Source organism: Patella vulgata, chromosome 2, assembly GCF_932274485.2.
Source record: "Patella vulgata chromosome 2, xgPatVulg1.2, whole genome shotgun sequence".
In the NCBI taxonomy this organism is placed as follows: Eukaryota; Metazoa; Mollusca; class Gastropoda; family Patellidae; genus Patella; species Patella vulgata.
Window position 1 is genome coordinate 78367101 of NC_065880.2, and position 23450 is coordinate 78390550.

The following is a 23450-nucleotide window of genomic DNA, read 5'->3' on the forward strand; positions in this document are numbered from 1 at the left end:
GTGAACTCTGTTCCTGGGGCCTGTTTCACGAAATTTTTAACTAAGATAAAATCAAATTTTAGTAATTTGATTGGATAATATTAGATTGATTTTAGTGCTTAGCCAATCAAAATTGAAGTATTTACTATAATTTGGATTTTATCTTTAGTTAAAATTTCGAGAAACAGGACCCTGATCTTCAAAACTTAGGCTGGGACTTTAAAATTGAAACTAATCAGTCATATTTATAGAATTTAATTTCTACTATCACAATATTTGTCCCTTTATCTTCATTATACTTTGTGTGTGTGTGTGGGGGGGGGGGGGGAGAAACTATTGTTACAAACTGTTGGTACTAGTTTAACAAAAACAGAAGACGGATTTCTCCAAATCTTCAAAGTTAAGTTGAGACTTTAAATTAACACTAACAAGCCATAATTTCAGAATTTAATTCTGACCATTTTAATGTCTATCCCTTTAGATTCATTATCCTGGTCTTTAAGATAGGACTAGACATTGACACTAATAATAAAGTCATAAGTTCATAATTTAATTATTGCTATTATAATGTATGTCCCTTTATCTTCATTGAACGTCATGGGGTTTGTTGTGGGTGTTCCCATCTTCATTAGCAACGCCAGTACAGAAAAGTGGGACGTTAAAGCTCACTTCATTTCATTTGTTGTGGGTGTTCCCATCTCCATTAGCAACATCGGTGCAGAAAAATAGGACGTTAACGCTCACTTCATATCATTTGTTGTAGGTGTTCCCTTCATTTGCACCATCGGTGCAAAAATATGGAACGTTAAAGCTCACTTCATCGGTGCAGAAAAATAGGACGTTAACGCTCACTTCATATCATTTGTTGTAGGTGTTCCCTTCATTTGCACCATCGGTGCAAAAATATGGAACGTTAAAGCTCACTTCATATCATTTGTTGTGGGTGTTCCCACCTTCATTAGCAACATCAGTTCAGAAAAATAGAAGATTAAACTCCATTATTTCATTTGTTGTGGGTTTTTTGTGTGTTAAACAATTGTTACTAACTGCCATATTGTATGACAATGGACAGAGATAAATGACTGGCGATAAAATATTACTTTCATTGGTACCAATCAATCTTATTACAATGGTCGACATATTACGACTTTTCATGATATCCAATACTATTCAATCCATTAATATTACCAATTTGAATAAAAGGATACTTATAAAATATGTACAAGCTTTTTTGTTAGTTTGGTGAATTGTAATTTTATCTGATAATAATTTTTTTTAAAAAAAAGGATTCAGTATTTCATTCAAGATTTATTTCCTGATAACTCTTCAGAAACATGCAATATTAAACCTACATTGCCTCTTCAAATGAAATGGGGTTTAACGCCTTACTGTTCTGCTCCTATGCTGGGCTAATAAAGACCGGCATACGCCATACAGTGTGCTATGAGATAAATTTCGCCCAGGCAGTGGCTCTATGGCCTGCTCTTATACCGAATTCCAACTGCCAAGGATCTTTTGCGTGCATGCCAATGTGTACACGGGACCTCGGTGTTTTTGTACCACCCGAACGGCTATACAGCTGTCAGGCCCTCCGCCCTGCACCACTGACAAGGGGGAAATAATTTGAAATACAATACATTTTCTATAGAGATAAGATTCGCTAGGTCTGTATGGTCATGGGTACAGTAGATAAATTGTATCCCGGCTTGTGTGTAGGGCCGTACATGGTACAGAACTGACAACACTAAGCCCGTTGCCATTTCACGGACACGATGGTTATCTGAGACTACTAGAAGACCCAGGTATAGCCGTCGTGAATCTCTCGAGAACTATTATACCTGTCATACATACATACATACATACATACATACATACACTTTGATGTTATTTATATAGATTATTTGAGACAAATGGTGACATTTGTGCGCGTTACGTTAATATCTTGTTACTGTATGATACAAGTCGTTGCTACGATGTCACAGGCTTGAATGAAAAAGAAACCCCAGCAAAACAACGTAGCTAAAATCAGACACATCCGACAGGCTTATCGTTCGCTTCCATCGAGGGTGATACAGCAAACAAGTGATCTATTTTTAGTACGCGCATGGACCTTTCCTGTGAGCGTTAACTGGTGTACCCGGGTTATACAAACCCACGAGGTGAGTAGTTGGCCGTATCTTCAAGTCACAGACGCTCACACCAGGGATCGAGACCACGACCGTAAGACACTCTAAAATACCAGGCCATCCCAAACCACCTTACAGATCAACGTCTTTAGCAAGTCTTTATAAATATACAGGACACAGCTTTTGACATTCATTTTCTTGAGTTCAGTTGCCTTTTGACTTTTAAAACTTGCGATTACTTATCATTTTAATTCAAAAACGACGTTGATTGTTTATTCCGTCAGAAGGAAGAACTGATATATTGCAGACTTACTTTAAATGGCGGAGTTAAATTCCTCTTTCATGTTCTGACTTTCAAAGATTACGACAGCATAGGTCTCAATGGAGTAATTTGAAACATGGTGAGACTGTTCATTGGGTCATAATTACGATCCCTATGCGACTCATCCGTTCCATATAAAGTTAAGCGCATATAATGAAACCAATGGCTACGAGAATGCGACTTGGATAATAGTGTCTAGAATCAATTAACACGTCATACGGGGATGCTTATGAATTCAATGCACAAAATTCTTAAAGAATGTAGCTAAAACGCTGATTTGATTTGGAGAGAAGCGTCGTGACCAGTAGCCATTTTGTTAGTTGTAATTCAGTAACATAATGCATTGCTTATTTAAAACGTCCTCTAAAGTATCCTTATAAGGACCGGTAAAGCCTTAAACACGAATTACGTTGATTGAAGGACGTCTTAATAATAATTCATTAAGATGTCTCAAAAGGTTTTAACACTTACAAGATTAAGTATTGAAAGTATAACTTTACCAACAGATAACGACGTCTATCTTTCTATATATTGGCTTCAGAAAGGAAACCGGGTGTCAAGATTTCACAAATGTATGTCTTCAAAAGACCGGATTATCAGTTAAATTGACATTTTAAAATATGAAATGTAAGAGAGTCAACTCTCGTTTAAGTTTGTAGTTTAATATTGTAACATTAAATAAATTTCATTTGCAGTAGGACATTCTAGACAGGATTGCTGAACTCTATGCGTTTATTGGAAAATATCGTTAGATATGTCAGTGACAGTTTGACAGATTTGTGTACACGTTGGTTTGCACTTAAAATAATCGTTAACAGTTGGAATTCGAAATAAGAGTAGACCGTAGCACCGCGGTCTGGGCGAAATGTATCTTATAGCGCATTGTATGGCGTACACCCTTCTTCAAAATCCCAGTCGGTGCCGAAAAGTAGGATAGTCGCAGTACGTCTTTCCTGTATATAAATTTATTTTTATTTTCATTTTGAGCGAAGCTTGTATTATTACAGGCCCGGGACTGTACATCTCTATGGACTCTCACGAGTGCCCCCCCCCCCTCCCGGAACCATACACTGCTCATTTTTTGTAATGTCCGTGTAGTTCGTCTTGTCCACAGGTTTGTCCCATCGGTCTGGTTTTGTGTGCAGTGTGATCCTCCTGCACTTTCTATTTATTCTTGCTAGAAATACTTTTATGAAATAAATGAAATCAAATAGGGTTTAACGTCCTACTGTTCTGCTCCAACTGGGTTAATGAAGATGGGCATACGCCATACAGTGTGCACGCCAATGTGTGTACACGGGACCTCGATTTTTCGTCCCATCCGAACGACTAGACAGCAGTCCTTATCAGACCTTCCGTCCTGCACTGACAAGGGGAGGAAAACCAGGCCGGAAATTATGAAATAAATAGATTACAAAGTTGATAAATTGGTCTTATGACATTGATAATAAAACTTTTGTTAGAATTCGTGTCACGTCGTAGAAAAACGACCGACATATTTATTAAGTTATTCGACATTTGAATCCATACTGTTTTTGCTCACAGAGGAAATAATCCAACTTTGAAGAGAACTTTGTTGTTTGAGTTGAAAGGAAGTGAATAAGAAAAGTAAATAGAGTCTAAGTATTATACCATTGAGTTCCAGACTACTTTAGTTTACAGGTCTCTAACATTTGATTAAACTTCATTCAATGATTTGACTTTCTCTTTGTGCTATCAGACATCGTTTGACTTTAACTTTGCACAATGAGTTAAATCCGACCATGTTGCTTTACGTTTATACAGAAGACGGACTACTCTTCCGGGTATTTGAAACGAGTAGATAAACAGAATAACATATAATTTTTAAAATGATCTCCAGCTACGTAAGAATATATTGTTAAAGGGGCATTATGGAAGATTAGATAAAGAGTTGGTAGTTCTCACTACAATAGTTAACATATAGATATTGTAGAGGGAATATGTTGGAAATTTCAGTAAAATTCCTCCAATCTGAACCGAGATATAGGCGTTTGAATTTTAGGCCTAGCCTCGATCATCATTACTAAAGTCGGTACGATAAAAAATTAGTCTCGATTATCAATTTTTGGATTAAATCATCAATACGCATTGAGCAGCGAAAATCCGACAGATAAGATAGCATCGAATGTTGATTAAGGTCTTGTCTGCAATGGGAAGATTTAGCTCTTACATAATGTATGGCTTTGTTATTGAAATTTTGGTGGGTCGATTGGTCGTCGTGGTTTCCTTCACTGGGGATACCGAATCTTACTGAAATGCGGAGGTTATCCAGGGGCACATCCCACAAGGCTTTTCGCCCTTTTCCTTATCGACACAGGAAATTGCTCCCTGTGGAAATTATATTGTCAATGCAAGAATACAGCCAGCACACACAATCTTATTGCTTGTGGGCGCATAAGGGACTCAGACAGACCACCATCTATGTTTAAAGAAATGTTTTTATTATTTTCCTGCACCAAACGCGCTAAATCACAGGGTTTTACATACACGCCAACGAATATATCGGTCGAATGGTTAGCGCGTGCTATGGAGGTAGTTTTACCCTGAGAAGAGATAGTCATGTCATGCTCTTATTTCGATTTTCCAACATTTACATATACACGCCAACGAGTAAATTGGCCAAATGGTTAGCGCGTGTGCGCTGTATCATAAGGTCTGTCTGTCATTGAGTCAACTGACGTGGTTTCGATTCTCCGGGTCGCCTGTCCAACGTCGTGGGTTTTCTTCAGGTCCTGCGGTTTCCTCCCACTGCTAAAGACCCCTACGCGCAAGAGAATTATTGAAATAAAATTGAAAAATATGTTAGTCCCGAAATGACCTGTTTTTTGTCGAGTGGATGTTAAACACCATTTCTCTCTCTCCACTCCGTAAGATTAGTGGAACAGAGATTGGAGCCCTAGATATCCTGGTTCGCGAACCAAGACCATATGAACCGAAACATCACGGCTTCCCGAATTTCGAAATAAAAGGAAGTTGTTGTAACTCCTGATCAATGTTTTTATATATAAATACCTGATATATCTGTTCGACATTAGTCGTCTGGACCAGTTCAGGAAGATATGTAATTGGCATCATTGAACCGGTTTATAACAGACATATTATGCGCAGTAGTCCGGTTTATTTATTTGTCACATGACATACTGTAAGTGTGTCATTGTTTTTAGTAGAGCAAATAAACATATTCAACAATATTATTTTCCGAATTATACTTTTATGGACATGCACAGAACAAGTGAATGGTGATCATAAATAAACACTTTTCAAGTTAAAATGAATTAATTGTCGATCTAGAGATATAGATAGAAATATAGCTTATTCTGTGTTTAAATGCCGACAGTTAAATTAAAAAACGAAACGAAATTAAAATAAGTAAGTAAAGTGACTTCCGCTTTAGTAGTAACTGAACATGGTGATTATTCCAGTAGTTTCGTTGTTTTGGGTTTTTACTGGTATTGTAAGCCTAGAAACGAAGACCCTTTAGTAGCACCGCGACAAACGATCTTAAAATTTTGGCATGATCGAACTAAGTAAGCTCTTCCCATACAAATTGCGTATGTTCTTTAAAGGGACAATAGCACTCTTGCTGGCTTGACAGCTTCAGAAAATAAATAATAGTCTTATTCTAAGAACTAGATGTTTAAGTGTCCTACCTCTTGTGTAAATTATCCATTACATCCTATTTTACATTTGAAAAGGTTTACGTTAGGCTTTTCAAATCGTTTAGTTGAATTTTTCCATTTTTTTAAATTAGGTGTGTTAAGATGAAATTTGTATCACCAATTAATTAGAATATTGTAAATTAGTACAATTTGTTGACCAGAAAAAAAATTGGGACATATTATTCAGTTACAACAAGAGTGGTATTGAGCCTTTAAAGGCAAGCATCCTTCCACGTGAGCAAGGCCGCTTTATCTGTGTAACATTCAGCTCAAATCTCTTTGCATTGTGTTCTCAAAGGCCAGAGTGGTGATCTGAAGCGTCTTACGTTGGGCTTATAGTCCGCTTCCTCTGAGTGCGATATCACAGACAAATATTTCCTGAGGCTATACGTCCAGCAAATTGTGGACATGGGAGGACAAAATTTTGTAGTTTCCAACCCCGTGCGGATTAACGTCCACTTCCACCGGGGGGTGGGGGGATATCGCAGGCAAATGCTTGTTAAGAGAAGCCAGTACCCAACTCCGTGGATATAGGCGCAGTCTTGAACTGACATACAGTGTCCAGTACGATTTGCGGCTGTCCCACTCCATGAACTTTATTCTAACTATCAGTGTAATAATTAACAGGAACTCATAGGATTAACGACCGCGTCCACCGAGGGTGATATTGCAGACAACGTAATCTGAAATGAATGAAATGGGGTTTAACGGCCTACTTAGGTGCACTGACTGAGCTAATGAAGACGGGGCGAAATCTGAAACCCCGGTGCCGCACTTTTTATTCTGTACTCAATGACCTTTGTACTAACTACCAGTGTAATAATTACCAGGAACTCATAGTACCAGCATACCACCATTCTGGTAAATCTGGTAATCATTTTCTTCTGTTAACTATAGAGATATCTGTGTTCTTATAATGACCACTAGAAGATGTCCTGTTCACTGTAACATATCTGGCAGGAGGCCATTTTAATTACCAAGGTGACAAAGGGTCGTCTGAGTAGAGAACATGTCGCTGGACACTGGTCATCTTGTTGTAACTAGAAGATGTATTGGTCAGTAGTTTGTCTAGACTCCAGATGAACACCATTTTCACCATCTCGATTCCAATCATCAGGAATTTAACCATTTGCTTACATCTATAGAATTGATGGCATTTGCTCATTTCCTGCAAATAATCAAAATTCTACAAAAGTAGAGGAAATTAGAATGATCGTTATTGACCCTCTTCTATATAAACCTAACATATAGGAATAGTGGTGATTACACATACATGTTAGTTTTATGTAATCAATTCTTGAGGTTTGTTAATGCATATTTAAACTAATGGTGTTCACATATATCATAATACAAGGCATATATATACTGGTGTTGATCGAAAAAGACATACCAGAAGGGCGAATCCAGTTTTTGTTTGAATGCGGCGAAAAGACGAGAACCATGTATCAATTTGTAGTTCACGCTAAGATTCCTCGGCAATTGGAGATCGTAGAAGAGTGGACAGAAACGCCCCCCTTTAAGCAAAACCCCGCTTCACTATGCCTTGTAACGGTGGAATAGAAATGAAATGAACTGAAATGGGGTTTAACGTCCTACTGTTCTGCTCCTAAACTGGGCTAATGAAGACGACCATACAGTGTGCTATGAGGGAAATTTTGCCCGGGCAGCGACACTACGGTCTACTCTTATATCGAATTCCAACTGCCAAGGGATCTTTTACGTGCACGCCAATATGTACACGGGACCTCGGATTTTCGTCCCATCCGAACGACTAGACAACTGTCCCTGTACCGCCCTCCGTCCTGCATCACTGACAAGGGGAAACCACGACAGAAAATCTGGATGAACTTTCTCGGCCAATGCAGGGATCGAACACCCGACCTCCAGGCTAGCGAGCCAGCGTCTTACCCACTTAGCCACGTGATCCCCCGTAACGGTTGAATAAGAACATACTATGTTAGTCTCAAAAATACCCAAGTAAAGCTTGGACGAGGCGTTAAACCCCAGTCAATTCCGTTATACCACAACTGACTTTTATTTGCACGCCAAGGAGTTCATGGGTTGATGTTAATTTATTTTACACCATCCGAACAGTTAGAGGACCATTCTCGGCTGTGAGCCATTGTGATAATCAATGAGCTACCGCGGCGTCAATAAGAGAAGGGCGACAAGATCATTGTTTGAAAATTAAACCCAAGTAAATACAAAAGTGTCTGTTAAAGCGTCATTAGGTATGGATAGATACATAGTTGACAGGTCTCACTATAATAGTTACAAAATAGATAATGAAAATAAAATACGCTGAAAATTTCAGTCAAATTACTTCATTCTGAGCCAAGCTATCAACGATTCAATAAATAATCTAGCCTCGATTGTCTATCGTTGCTTCCCGGGCAAAATCTCCCTAATAGCACACTGCATGGCGTGTGCTTGGTTCATTAGTCCAGCAGGGGCAGAGCAATAGGGCGTTAAACCCCATTTCATTTCATGCCTTTAGCCGTGTATAGAACTAGACAAAAACAACCCGGGTATCACAATTATTGATAGCAATTTCTATGATATTGTCTCAACGCTATTTACTGTCATGCTATCTAACCACTTTATCATAATTCCTCGTCGTCTAAATTAATACGTTTTTCATAATACAATTGGTGTAACCAAATTGAACTAGCCACTTGTGTGAACCGTTTACTGCCCCTAGATTAACGAGAAATAGACGACTGATAGACAGACGTCAATTAATTCATTTTCTACTTAATTAAATGGTTGATATAAGACATTAATTATTCTAGCCAGCAATCACAGATCGTTATTCTCGTCGCTTGTACTGGTAGATCTCGGCTACAAACATCACCAGGTTGTTTACAAAAAACATAATTCTGCTAGCAGAGAGGAGGGGGAGGGGGGGGGCTTTAACGTCCACTCGACACAAACTTGGTCATTTCGGGACTAACATATGGTACAACTGTATTTCAATAATTTGCTTGCGCGTAGGGGTCTTTAGTAGTGGGAGCAAACCGGAAGGACCCGGAGAAAACCCACGAGCCTGGACAGGCGACCCTACTCTTTGTCACGTACAACCGGGGAATCGAAACCCCGCCAAGAGAGAGAGAGAGAGAGAGAGAGAGAGAGAGAGACCTCCATACAGATAACATTGTTAAAACAAGATAAATTGTTTTAATGACATTCAGGAGTAGGGTCGCCTGTCCAACCTCGTAGGGTTTCTCCGGGTCCTCCGGTTTACTCCCACTGCTAAAGACCCCTACGCGCAAGCGAATGATTGAAATAAAATTGAACCATATGTTAGCCCCGAAATGACCTAGTTTGTGTCGAGTGGACGTTAAACCCCCTCGCTCTCTCTCTTCTCTCCCTCTCACCCCCCCCCTCTCTCTCTCATCACAATTCTATTAATCGTACCTTTTGTAAATATCTTTAAAAATAATGTTTGGAACAATATGTACGGAACTTGTTAAATGTCAACTTTACAACATGTAATCTATAGAAAAATAAAATCTATTCACAACAGAATCAAATCTGCATCAAGAGATGAGATTTGTTTTCATCAGAAATGTTACAATTGAAGCATGATTGATGCAATTAATGTGCTTTGCTTTAATCTTTACAGATGTCATTATAGCAGATAGCATTCTAGTCTAAAAATTCCACGAGCAGTAGTAAACCAATAAGCATGTTTTTGACTAGCATTTCGACTTAAATTAGAAACTGAAATTATAGGTCGTTAGTTAGCGAGCAACAACTTAAATATTGTAATTCATTCTCATTCCTGTCATTACAGCATAGGCTGGTCTATTATATCTCTTAAATAGGCTATACGAGAGATGCTTTATGAATCCTGCAGTGGTATTACATAGAATTAATGTTGTATTTTTTTTTCAACGATATAATTATACTGCGATTAGATGCGCCGCTATTAAAGGAGTTGCATTTCTTTGGAATATATTTTGATTGCTGTGTATGAATAAAGTATTCATGAATGGTTCGAAAATAACGAGCAATCAAAATATCGATGCCTTCCAAATGGTCATAGATAAATTATCGAAAGCTAAATAGAATGGGGCCATTTTTATATAGATAGCACAAAGCGTGTAGCAAACATTAGCTACCATCTGGCCGAGAAATCAAAGCGGCAGTAAAGTTATATGGGCATTGATATGGTTGGCAAGTATAGGCTTATTGTCTGACAAACCAATTGATCGCCTTAATATTACACCCAACACATGGCCCTTCTGTTAAACATGATATCCTAGCTATAACTTTTCCTATAGAATGGGACACGAGTCGAAGTGGAGGCAAATTGAACTCTATCGGTTTTCTACCATCTATACAGCTATGTGGGTATAATCAAGGGGAACTAAAGACAGTACAAGTTAAGCGATCTAAGACAGATCGCTGCTTCTGTTCGATAGGAAAATTAACGACAGAATTAGGAAGTAGTTTGGGTGATCAATATAATATTGGTGTTACTTGTGTTTGATTTTATAGTGAATTATTGCCGCTTTTGACTATAATATCAACTAATTGTAGCGATAAAACTTGTGACAATGATATCCTAATACCCGATATTACTATCGATATCCCAGTATTATTATAAATCTACTTATTGCAACTTGTATGATAAAAATAATGATAATTTTGTCTTAGGTCAGATTCTGAAAATGATTTATAGGCTTCATGGATTATTAAATAACCCGAGGACCATAATAATCAAATCAAAAGACAAACCTGCCATTCCATGACGATAGCAAACAAACACATTATCTTTGTTTCCAAACATAAATGTTTGCCTAACATGACACATGGAAAATAATGTCACCCCAGATTTTAGAAATGACATATGACCAGATTCTGAAATCGGCATACGGTCAGATTCTAAAAATGATGTATGGTTTCATGAATTATCCATCCCTACTACTCTAAGACTATAAGCAAAAGACGCGCATGCCATTCCGTGGCGATATCACAAACATTCTCTTTGGCTCGAAACATAAATTTTTACTCCTTTACCTAGCTTCGCATAAATGACACATGATGAAATGAAATGGGAATTTTTAACGTCCTATTGTTCTGCTCCTACTGGGATAATGAAGACGGACAAACGCCACACAGTGTGATATGGGGAAAATTTTGCCTAGATAGCGACACTACGTTCTATACTCTTGTTTTGAATTTCAACTTTTACGTGCACGGAACCTCGGTTTTCCATACCATCCTAAGAACTAGACCCTATCCTTACCCGACCCTTCGTACTGGACTACTGACAAGAGCGCAGGATGGGGATGATAGAGGTTGCCATGGTATATGGTCGAGCGGCTAAACCCAGGATCACAGTTAGCAAACGGTGCCCGGACCACTGGATGGTGTTATCACAAATTCATTATTTTATCATGGCAGTGATGGGTGCTACACTATTTCATCTTTACGACCTCTGAGTTTGATTGCTTTTTGGTGTGTTGGATGGCCGAATGGTTAGCACGTGCGCGCTCTATCATTGGGTCTGTCATAGAGTCAACTGGCGTGGTTTCGATTCGCCGGTTGTATGTGACGAGGAGTAGGGTGGCCTACCCAACCTCGTGGGATTTCCCCGGGTCCTCCGGATTCCTCCCACTACTAAAGACCCCTACACATTAGCGAATTATTACAGAGTTATTCTGTTGTAGATTTAAAGGAGCTAAACCTTAACTCATATCCTTACCATTCAGTGATACAGGACACAGAGCCTGACCAGGACAGCTGTCTAGTCGTCCGGATGGGAAGAAAAACCATGGTCCCGTGTACACATTGGCGTGCACGTGAAAGATCCCTTGACAGTTGGAATTCGATGTAAGAGTAGGCCGTAGTGCCTCTGTCCGGGCAAAAATTTTCCTCATAGCACACTGTATGGTGTATGGCCGTTTTTATTAGCTCAATTCGGAGCAGAACAGTATGACGTTAAATCCAATTTCATTTCATTTCCTTTACCATAAAACACGAATTAGAATTCAATATTGGTCCGTTTCAATCAATATTAATGTTGTTATCTTGTGAAAATATAGGATCCTTATATCCAATATTTAAGACAATGAACATTTTATAATCCGTACACGGGTCGTGTACTGTATAATTTCGGTCGTCATTTGTAATAAATAAATTAAAACAAAACATATGCCACAAAACACTGCAGAAGTATTTAGTAATGGTTGATTCACAAACGACTTTTTTTTTAAAAAAAAAAACCCGTGTAAAATGGACTAAGCAGGCGTAAACAACTATTGTTCAATCCGGACTGTTCACGTATTTCACCGAAAATAATTGATTAGAAAATACAATATTGTTTTCAAAAATTAAATATAAATCACTTTACATACATTCATATTACATTAATATGTGCTTTTAGAATCATTTCAAAAGAATAGAGCCATACGTCCTTTAATATGTACTCGGTTCTAAAACAATTTTGAACTTGTTAAAACTGTTACAACGTTTACGGGTTAAAATAGGACACCCTCGATCGGCTTACACTGTTTGTATCATTGGTGCATTGGTGATCTGTGCAATGTAGTTCTTGATATGGAGGTTACTTACTGGAAACACCATTTAAAACAAACCAAATAAAGTTTCTATTATTAGTCTGCTATCGATAAAGATTACGACGATCTAAAGACCAAAGGATGGTGGTGCTATTCATTAGTACATTAGACCTTTCTGGTCAATCGTCTCTTCAGTTGTAGAAACACTTTACTACGTCATAAAGTAGACGTTGATCTTGGTCAAGGTCTCTTCTGTGTCAAATTGCCTTCGAGACGTGTTCCGAATGATTAATTTCCAGCGTGAGTGTGGCGGTATTTCTTTCATCTACTTTTAAACACTACCGTTCCGGGTGCTGATGGAGAAATAATAAAAACCGTTTGACTGTCAATCGGAACCAACGAGTGCTTTGTGCTGTTTACTTGGGACACACTAATAATCACTTACGACAAAATGCAAGACCATGTTCTAGTGACAAAGTGGCAAACTCTTACCCTAATCACCCTCTAATTACTTGCTTAAAACAACGTCCATTGTTCATTTTCTCATTTAGTGTCGCATTTACGGATTTTCAGAAATCCAAAATGTCGATGCTTCTTCATGTTTGAGGAGTTTTTTTAGTCGTGAAGATTAGTTATTGGGTAAAAAGAACTGATACGCGATCTCGTTGACTTAACCAAGATTCCTGGCAGCATAAATTGACACGATATTTCACTGTTGCGACCATTATTCATTGGAAAAACACAAACATGTTGTGTCTGTTGCCATGATGGTTTCGGGGGTAATATGAAGTTTTAATGCCAACCTCCACAGTATCTAATCACATAATCACCAATCCATTAACAGATACGTGACAAGGGACATTCTTCATTATGATCTATTTCCCGGTTGTACGTGACAAGGAGTAGGGTCGCCTGTCCAGTCCTCCAGTTTCCTCCCACTGTTAAAGACCCAAACGCGCAAGCGAATTATTGAAATAAAATTGAACCATATGTTAGTCCAGAAATGACCTAATTTGTGTTGAGTGAACGTTAAACCACATCTCTCTCTCTCTCTCTCTCTCTCTCTCTCTCTCTCTCTTTCGTACCTGCAAAGTAAAGATGCCGTGTCTAATTTCAACGCCCTTCATACCGTCCAGTCAAACACTAGTAGATTTCAAACATTGAAATTTGGATCGGCATGAACGAACCCAGTTGATTTTCAGCATTCTAGGACCTTCTCCTCTAGGTATATTATGTATGTGTCGAGAGTTTGTGAACCAGGATAGAATTCAAATTTCAGGAAGGCATAAAGGTTTCTTTAGGATACGCTGCTGTCTATGTATCTTTATTCAAGCCATGGCTGCTGTGTGGGCGCACTTTCACGCTATATGTTGTTTTTCTGGATCATGATATCAATTGTGAATTTATATACGATTTATGTCATACGGTGACAAATTAATCTTCCTTGTCTGAAAATCAGGTGGCCTATTTACTCCAGACATTTTATCTTAAAGGTGCGTTATGTAAGAACTAGTTATTAACATGACAAACCCCCAATCAATTCTCTATATATACCAGTGCCGCGAGATCTTCCTAAGTGTGCCGCGAAATTTTGAACGGCACACTAAAAAAAATTCCCACTAAAGAGAGAGAGAGAGAGAGAAATGGGGTTTAACGTCCACTCGAAACAAACTAGGTCATTTCGGGACTAACACATGGTTCAATTTTATTTCAATCATTCGCTTGAGCGTAGGGGTCTTTAGCAGTGGTGGGAAACCTGGGGACCCGGAGAAAACCCACGAGGTTGGACAGGCGACCCTACTCCTTGTCACGTACAACCGTCCCACTAAAGAAGCCAGCTATTTGACTGATGAAATTCGAAACACTGCAATAAAGTAAGTTCATAGCTGTGTTTTACTTTATTTAGTTTGAGTCATTCTCTGAGTCTATGACCAGTCTGTGTCCACGACTGTATGCCGTCTATGATAGCCATGTTTATTTTTTTTTTAGCAAAATTCAAATATTTTTTATATATATTTAGTCAGGTGTGCCGCTATTTTTTGATGTGTTCCAAGGTGTGCCGTTGGCTAAAAAAGGTTGAGAACCACTGCTCTAGAAAATCGGATGGCTCTGATTGTAAGTAGATTAGAACATCACGGCCATTTAAGAGTTTAGCGAAAATAATCGAGACCTAGTCTCAATGTCAAGTATAGTTGCTACGATAATCAGCAATCTGCGCTAAATTTTGTCAAAACTTCAAACACTCATAACTTCCCTTAAAAGAAAGTAATTTGAAATTTTCAATGCAATCATTTTTCATTATCTAACTTTGAACTATTATAACAAAAGCGTCCAACTCTTTTTCTAAATCTTAAATAAATGCATCTTTAGAGGAATTACAGCTCTTTGTTTTATATAAAAAAGCGTTGAATTGAACTCACCGATGTGTTATTTCGATTACGGAGGGCCTGACAAGGACAGCTGTCTAGTCCTTTGGATGAGACGAAAAACCGAGGTCCCGTGTATACATTGGAATGCACGTAAAAGATCCCTTGCCAGTTGGAATTCGATATAAGAGTAGGCGATAGTGCCGCTGCCCGGGCATAATTTCCCTTAAAGCACACTGTATGGCGTATGCCCGTCTTCATTAGCCCAGTTTAGGAGCAGAACAGTAGGACGTTAAACCCCATTTCATTTCATTTCAGTTATTTCGATTAGGGAAATGAAATGAAATGACACATAATGAAATGAAATGGAGATTTTTTTAACGTCCCACTATTCTGCTCCGACTGGGGCTAATGAAAACAGGCATAGCCATGCAGTGTGCTATGAGAGAAATTTTGCCGGGACGGCCAAGGGATCTGTTACGCCCCATATGAACGACGACACAGCTGTCCTTGTCCGGCCCTCCGTGCTGCACACGGAGGAACCACGCCGGAAAATCCCGATGAACTTCGTCGACACTTATATCAAAAAGGTCATTTTAATAATTATCCCGCGACAAACGAAGTAAAGGAAGGATATTGAAATGGATTCTATCAGTACGTCCGTCAAAAACAATTAATGAAATAAATAAGGTGTTCCAGACATAAAATGCATGTTCTGTTTCTTTAACTACACCAATCACGACTGATGGCCAAATACTAAAATATATTTAGATCTTTTCTAAATTTAGACGTTTCAGGCACACACTAGGTCATTTCAGGACTAACATATGGTTCAATTTTATTTCAATAATTCGCTTGCGCGTAGGGGTCTTTAGCAGTGGGAGGAAACCGGAGGACCCGAAGAAAACTAACGAGGTTGGACAGCCGACCCTACTTCTTGTCATGTTCAAGCTGGGAATAGAAACTGCGCCACTTGACTCACTGAAAGAGCTTGTGATTTCACGCACACGCGTTAAATCACTATACCACGCAACCCAAAAGTGACTATAATGGATAAAAATACTGACGTTTCTGGCCTTTCAAAACTTGCTCATCAACACAAACAGGCGTTGGAGACACTGTATAATGACAAATGTACAAGCGAGTAAATCTGAAACATTCGTGATGAATATAATAAAATAAAAAGACTACATCATGCATTATTTATTGTATACATCAAAGATGCGATTTTCTTTTTTTTGTAATAATATGATTGGTTTGTTGACATTGCGTTTTAGAAGGATTTCCGCCACCTTTTCTTTAGATAAAAATTTGGCTGAGATAAACGTATGATAAACGTTGTTATGTAGAGATTGTGTGAGACGCTAGCCTCAAGGCTAGGCCGTTCTTTTATGTAGTCAGTTAGGTTTGATGTTTGATAACATGCTGTGTAAAAAAAAGACAGAAGCCGATTTCTTTTAAGATACCAGACTTTTATTTCTATTCAGATTTCCAGTAATGTGTCTCGATTATTCTTTTTATTGTTAAAATTTTAAATCTCGCGGGTGTTCAAATACATTTAAATCTCATTCATCAAATGATCAAGAGAGTAGAATATAGACGTGGCATATAATTAAATGTCTAAATGATAATTTATATAAGATTTGAAGCCAGAAAAATATGCAGTAGGCAGATGTAGCTCTTACATAAGGCATCTTTAAAAATACATGATGCAAGAGCTAAATCTGTCTATTGCAGGTCTTTCTTTAGGCTTGAAATGTTATCTATATTATTAATTAGACATTAATTAACTTATCCAGACCGTAATCAACTCTCGATGTCATCGCTAGCCTGTGATATTTACTGGATTAGAATCCAATTTGCCGACCCTACTTCATGTCATGTTCAAGCTGGGAATAGAAACTGCGCCACTTGACTCAATGACAGAGCTTGTGATTTCACGCGCACGCGTTAAATCACTATACCACGCAACCCAAAAGTGACTATAATGGATAAAATACTGACGTTTCTGGCCTTTCAAAACTTGCTCATCAACACAAACAGGCGTTGGAGACACTGTATAATGACAAATGTACAAGCGAGTAAATCTGAAACATTCGTGATGAATATAATAAAATAAAAAGACTACATCATGCATTATTTATTGTATACATCAAAGATGCGATTTTCTTTTTTTTTGTAATAATATGATTGGTTTGTTGACATTGCGTTTTAGAAGGATTTCCGCCACCTTTTCTTTAGATAAAAATTTGGCTGAGATAATGTATCTTTAAACAAATGTACTTATTACAAATTGTAGATGCATAAGGAGTAAAAAGGAAGGCTGTTGTGATTTCAAAAAATCATCTACGTGGAATACGCCTCCGAGTGATTACCGTCTGAACAACAATCGTTGGGATTATCGATGTGCACTCGTATAATGGGGGAATGGCGAGTAGAGTAGAAAGTTAGATTAATCACACCTCGTCTAGCTGACTGTATAGAGTAACACATCCTTCTTACATAAAAGAATATTATATGAAAGTAGAAACCATGTTTAATCACGTGTCAACACAGCCAGTTTTACAACACCCTTTGTTGTAATAACATATAGAACATTTTGTCTGTATTAATTTTATAAATGGAAGGGAGCAGATTTTGAGAATATAAAACGGAATTTTATTATTTACTTTGGATGTACTGGCGGTATTCGCTAAGGGATTGTTTGTACGATCACGGACGATTTGTCCCAACCAAATAACAACCCCCGCCCCTTTTCCCCGCTTAATAACAAACCCGATAACTAGGCTTCAAAGTCATTGAAAGTTCTTGTAGGGGCACATCGGACGCATATGTTCATTCAGTAGGCCTAAATGAAACGGAATTTCATTTTTTACATAACCTTTGGTTGTACCAGCAGCAATTTTTAAGAGAGAGAGAGAGAGGGGGGGGGGGTCAACGTCCACTCGACACAAACTAGGTCATTTCGGGACAAACATATGGTTCAATTTTATTTCAATAATTCGCTTGCGTGAAAGCGTCCTTAGCAGTGGGGGGATACTGGAGAACCCGGCGAGAACCCACGGGGTTGGACAGGCGTCCCTACTCCTTGTCACATGACAGACATTGTGATTTCACGCGCATGCGTTAAACCACTAGACCCTCCTCCCCCAGTACTCGCTAAGTAATTGTTTTCACGGTCACGGAAGGTTTCGTCCCAACTGATTGACTATGCCTCCCTTTTCCCCAAGTACCATACTTTACTAACAAATCTGGCAACTAGGCTAATAGCTGCTGAAAGTTATTGTAATACAAATAATTGGTTCATCAATAGTTTTTGTGTTACTCCGGTGCATATGTCGATTCAGTATTTATAATATCATGCAATCTTAAATTGCTCTTTATTGATGAGGATATTTAAATCAATTCAATTTTATTCAGATCACGATCAATATTTAGAATCTAACGGGAGCCTTTACAACACGTACACAAGGAACGTCGCATGGAATCAATTTCGTAGTCAGTTTTCGTAAAGCTATTAACTAGTTGTATTTTATATGATATCAGATGGTCTAGAGCGATTAGGTATTCCGTATCCCGTGACCGAAAATTTAAAATAAATGGAATGACATGATTTTCTAAATGGCGGGGATTGGACACACAGAAAGGGATTTAGGCAATCTAGCAAAGTGTTTGGAAGTTAAAATTACCCTCTTATAATCAGTATTTTGTGTTTTTTATTAAACTATTTCTTTGACGGCTTGAATATCCCATCTGACCTTCTCCTATACACGGGGTACGGACAGTATCTAATCGAACAGGTTCGTCCATGCCTCAAAAAGGAATCGATATCAGGTATTTCGACAAGAGTAAACATACAACTACTATTATAACACATAAATCTATACTAATATTTTTGTGACTGTCGTTTGTTGGTTTGTCTGTTTGTCCGTCTGTTCATGGTGGGCAACAACACTAGGGCGGTCCCGAGGCTGACATTTGATGTGAACACGGGTAGCTCGACTAGGGAGTAGAACTGGCTAGGTGGCGTTAGCCTACCACTTCCGGTTTCGGAGTTACAGACACAACCCGTGCAGCGACGGGTTATGCGCTAGTCTATTCTACATGTATATATAAAATCAAAGATGTTTGTGTCTGTGTGTGTTCGCCCATCACGCTTCGATCCACCCTCACATAATAAATTAACAAGCATGACCCCATGAATTTTTTAGGCAATCGAATTTGGGCTCCGGGCGAATAAGTCCTCGTCGCCGCGCTCCACCCCCACATATGTCGTATCAAATTAACCAGCATGACCCAGTGGATGTTTCAGGCCATTGAATTTGGTCCCCGGGCGAATTGGTTCCGTGCGAATTGGGTCCGTGCGAATTTGGGCCCTGGCTAGTAAGTAAATATAAAAACATAAGTTAGTGAAATAGATCTGTAATGATATAAATACCCAGACATTTAATATTGTAGTGTTTGAATGCAGTTTTTTTTAGCTTGGTTGTTACATATTCTTGTCCATGTTCACAAGAATTACTCAACTTTCAATCAATGTTTATGAAAAATAGCCTTGATCCAAAAACACAAAACTTTGCACATACATGTAGTTTCTTATTGATGCATTTGACACATTAACACAACAAAGGTTTTATAACCGGCTATATTTTAGTTAAAATAAAGCAAATAATTTTGAGTAAATTCTTAACTTAAATATACATTATGCCAGAGCTAAATCTGCCTATTGCAAGTCTTTATTTAGGTGTCAGATGTTATAGAAATTATTAATTAGACCTTTATTACATGACAAGCTCAAAATCAACCCTGTAGACCTTCGAATGGCTTGAACACAGCTTGGATTTAAACAGTCGTCCATTTAAAATTAAATCAAGAAATGTCCGACCAAGCTAACGTTTACCGTTAGTCACTGACATCACCACTGGAAACTGGTTTTGAAAGGCCTACCAAGAGAGGGTACCATAACCATTGAGAATGTTACTTGATAATCGAGAATATGTTGGTGGAGTTATCGTCTGTCAATCAAACGATCGACAATTCTCGTAGACGGTGCGGACACAGTTGATGCCCATTCTAGTCCAAACTTCCAACAATGACAACTCCGTTCAGAATGAAGTAATTGGATTGAAATTTTCAATATTTTCTTTTTTTATCATCTATTTTTGAATTATTATAGCAAAAATGGCCAACTTTTTTTATACTCTAAACTAATTCAAATGCATCTTGAAATCTGAGAATGCTTTGTGATCTCGGGGCCTTATCTCATTAGTTTTATTATAACTCTACTGTGACTAGTTAACTAAGAGATATATACCCCATAATTTGATGATTGGGGTATATTACATATAGACAGGATATTATGAATGGAAAATATAAAGATCTGGGTTAAGTCTGTGTGACCCAGGAGTGGCATCATTAAATCCCATGTATGATGTATAAATATTGGTTGTTATAACAAAGGAATAATGTCAGGAATTGATTCTAAAGACACTGTGGAACATTCAGAACGCAAAATGTATGGATGTGACATACAGTAAGCATAGCCGAAAATAAATTGCAGCGAAATTTTTTTTTCTTATGCATTTAGTTCAAAGATTGAAAAAAAAGTCATACAATTATCAAAAACCGACTCTTTTCACCGTTAAACATAAGTGTAAGGTTTTTTTTTTGTTTTTCATTTTAATTATTATTACTTACTGTAATTTCCACTATTCAATCCATGTTTACACTGTTTCCAACCCGTCTAGAATTATTATCTACACAAATTTGATTGACTTGTTTTCCCAATTCTCAACAGCATCTATAAAACATAATACCCAGTTTTAAGGATTATCGAGATTTATCAGGAATAATTCGCCGCCTCAGTTCTCCACTTCTACGGAATCGTTTACCAGCGGCATGGTCTGGAAAAACTCATCCTACGTAGTTTAACGCCATCTTGGGACACTGATTATTTAATTGTTCCTTGACAAATCCCCCGAATTCTATTACATATCCAGTGCTTTACAGCTTTGTTTGATTTATAAAAACTGAGATAAAGAGAGAGAGAGAGAGAGAGAGAGAGAGAGAGAGAGACGGGGTTTAACGTCCACTCGACACAAATTAGGCCAGAAAGACAGAGAAATGGGGTTTAATGTGCATTCGACAAAAACTAGGTCATTTCGGGACTAAAAAGTGGTTTACTAGGGGTATTTAGATGTGGGAGGAAAACGGAAGCCCTGGAGAAAACCCGCGAGGTTAGAATGGCTGCAAAAACATGTCCAGATGTTTGGTCAATTAAAATTACCCCCAAAACACACACAAAATCATTACTTATAATATACATGTATCGACATAGTTTAAATGAAATGAAATGGGGTTTATTGTCCTACTTTTCCTCTCCAAAAAGGATAATTATAAAAGGGTATACATGTGTTGTGCTATGGCAGACACTGTGTCCTGATAGGTCATACAATACATGTGTTGTGCTATGACAGACACTGTGTACTGACAGGGCATACAATACATGCATTGTGCTATGACAGTAACTGTGTACTGACAGGGCATACAAAACATGCATTGTGCTATGACAGTAACTGTGTCCTGACAGGGCATACACCATATACATGCATTGTGCTATGACAGTAACTGTGTCCTGACAGGGCATACATCATATACATGGATAGTGCTATGACAGTAACTGTGTTCTGACAGGGCATATACCATATACATGCATTGTTTTCTGACAGGGCAGAGCATACACCATAACATGTATTGTGCTGCAACCTTTTCTTATTAAGATTTCCAACTCTCAGGGATCTTTATAGTACTATCAATAGTATACATGGACTCTTGATTTTTGGTACCATTCGAATGACTAGATACTTCTCGTTGCTATGTTTAAGAGAATAGAGAACCAAATTGTCAATACGAAAAATGAAAATAATTTATTGCTTGTCTCTCATTTAGCCTATCAACCAACCAGCCTGGGTTATCGACACTTCTCAAAATAGAAGACATGCTTTCTTGTAATACGGAAGACGAAATAATCGCCTTTTTTAGTCTGCTCTTACTGCACTAATAAAATATGATTTCCATTCACAGGTTGATATGAATTATTTTAAGACCGTCTTGAACATTGTATGATGTATTATTTTATGATAACAAGAGGTTGTGAGTTGAAGTAATACTCGGCTAATGAATGTTGTGAAGTACCTGTAGTTTATTTAGCTCTTTAAATCATATCAGTTCATAAAACGGATGTGACGTCCGTTTGTTTTGTACGACAATCACCATCTGTTACAGTGTTTTACAATCTCTTCAACTTTCCCCCCTCATCTTGAAATAGGTTGTAAAATATACTCAAGTACTTGACGACAGATTTCTACCAATCACCGGGCTTTAAAAGTGTCACGTGGTAGCCTTACAAAAAATGGCACTTTCCGGGACCACCGATCTTAAAGTAGAATGTCCCTTAACAATTTAGCATACGTCGGACACCTGTTCACTTTCCCTACGTTATGGTGCTTCCTTTCCTGACGCAGATTTATATAAAACGTTTGCAGATAAACATTGTCGTGCGTTTGGCAGGCCATTCATAATCTTGCTGTAAAAAATAATATCACCTATCACTTGGCACTTGACACTGTCCTAGCCAGGCCCTCCGTCCTGCATCATTGACAAGGGGAACCACGCTGGAAAATCCTCGGGAACTTTCAATCTCGGTCAACTGGGTGAACGAATATCGTAAACCCTGACTTTTCAACTAGCGCCATACACACTGATCCACCGTGACTCTCTGTTGTTATTTGGTGAGGCCACTTAGCCAACTGTTATGTATAAACTTTAACGTTTGAATTTAGTGGGAGGTGGGACTGTTGCCTCTAAGACGCAAATTTTCGTCTGGGCTCTGACCTGTCTATCCGGTTTCCTCCCACCGCTTGAACCATTATGTTTGTACCGAAATGACCCGGTTTGTTTCGAGTGGACGTTAAACCTCTCTCTCTCTCTCCCCCCCCCCTCTCTCTCTCTCTCTCTCTCTCTCTTACTCCAACGGAAGTGTTCCTAATTAAGTTGTAGCACTTGAAGCAATACATTCTTCTTTATAATTAAAACTATCTAGGGATTGGGGAACAGGCATAGCCTATCTTAAACCCCTCTCCCTATTTTATTGCCCTTTTCTTCCTATATTATGGAATTTAACAACATTTAGTAAAATAGTCCGAAATTATGACCACCACAACTAGCGCAAAGATCCCGTCCTACACCACTGCAATGACCTTCAGCTGTACAATCAGGTCAATGTATACAGTTGTTGTGGATTCAGACCACTCTCTTTAATGAATACTTTTATAACGATAAACGCCTAAAATTCTTAGTCATGTCGAGTTTCGAGTTAGGCATTAACACTCGCGTAACGGGTATTACATCTCTTTATTAACACAAATCACCGTTAAATACTATAGGATGAG

The 23450-nt window shown here is 38.2% G+C and overlaps 1 protein-coding gene across 1 annotated transcript in view; it reads right to left on the minus strand.

Moving 5' to 3' along the window:
- The window catches only part of LOC126811766 (28S ribosomal protein S31, mitochondrial), a 101128-nt gene extending 78840 nt beyond the window's left edge, over positions 1-22288 (minus strand). The window contains exon 1 of the mRNA XM_056098581.1: positions 22277-22288. The gene's annotated coding sequence lies outside the window, so the exon portion shown is untranslated. The remainder of the gene's footprint in view (positions 1-22276) is intronic.
- Between the last annotated feature and the right edge of the window lie 1162 nt (positions 22289-23450).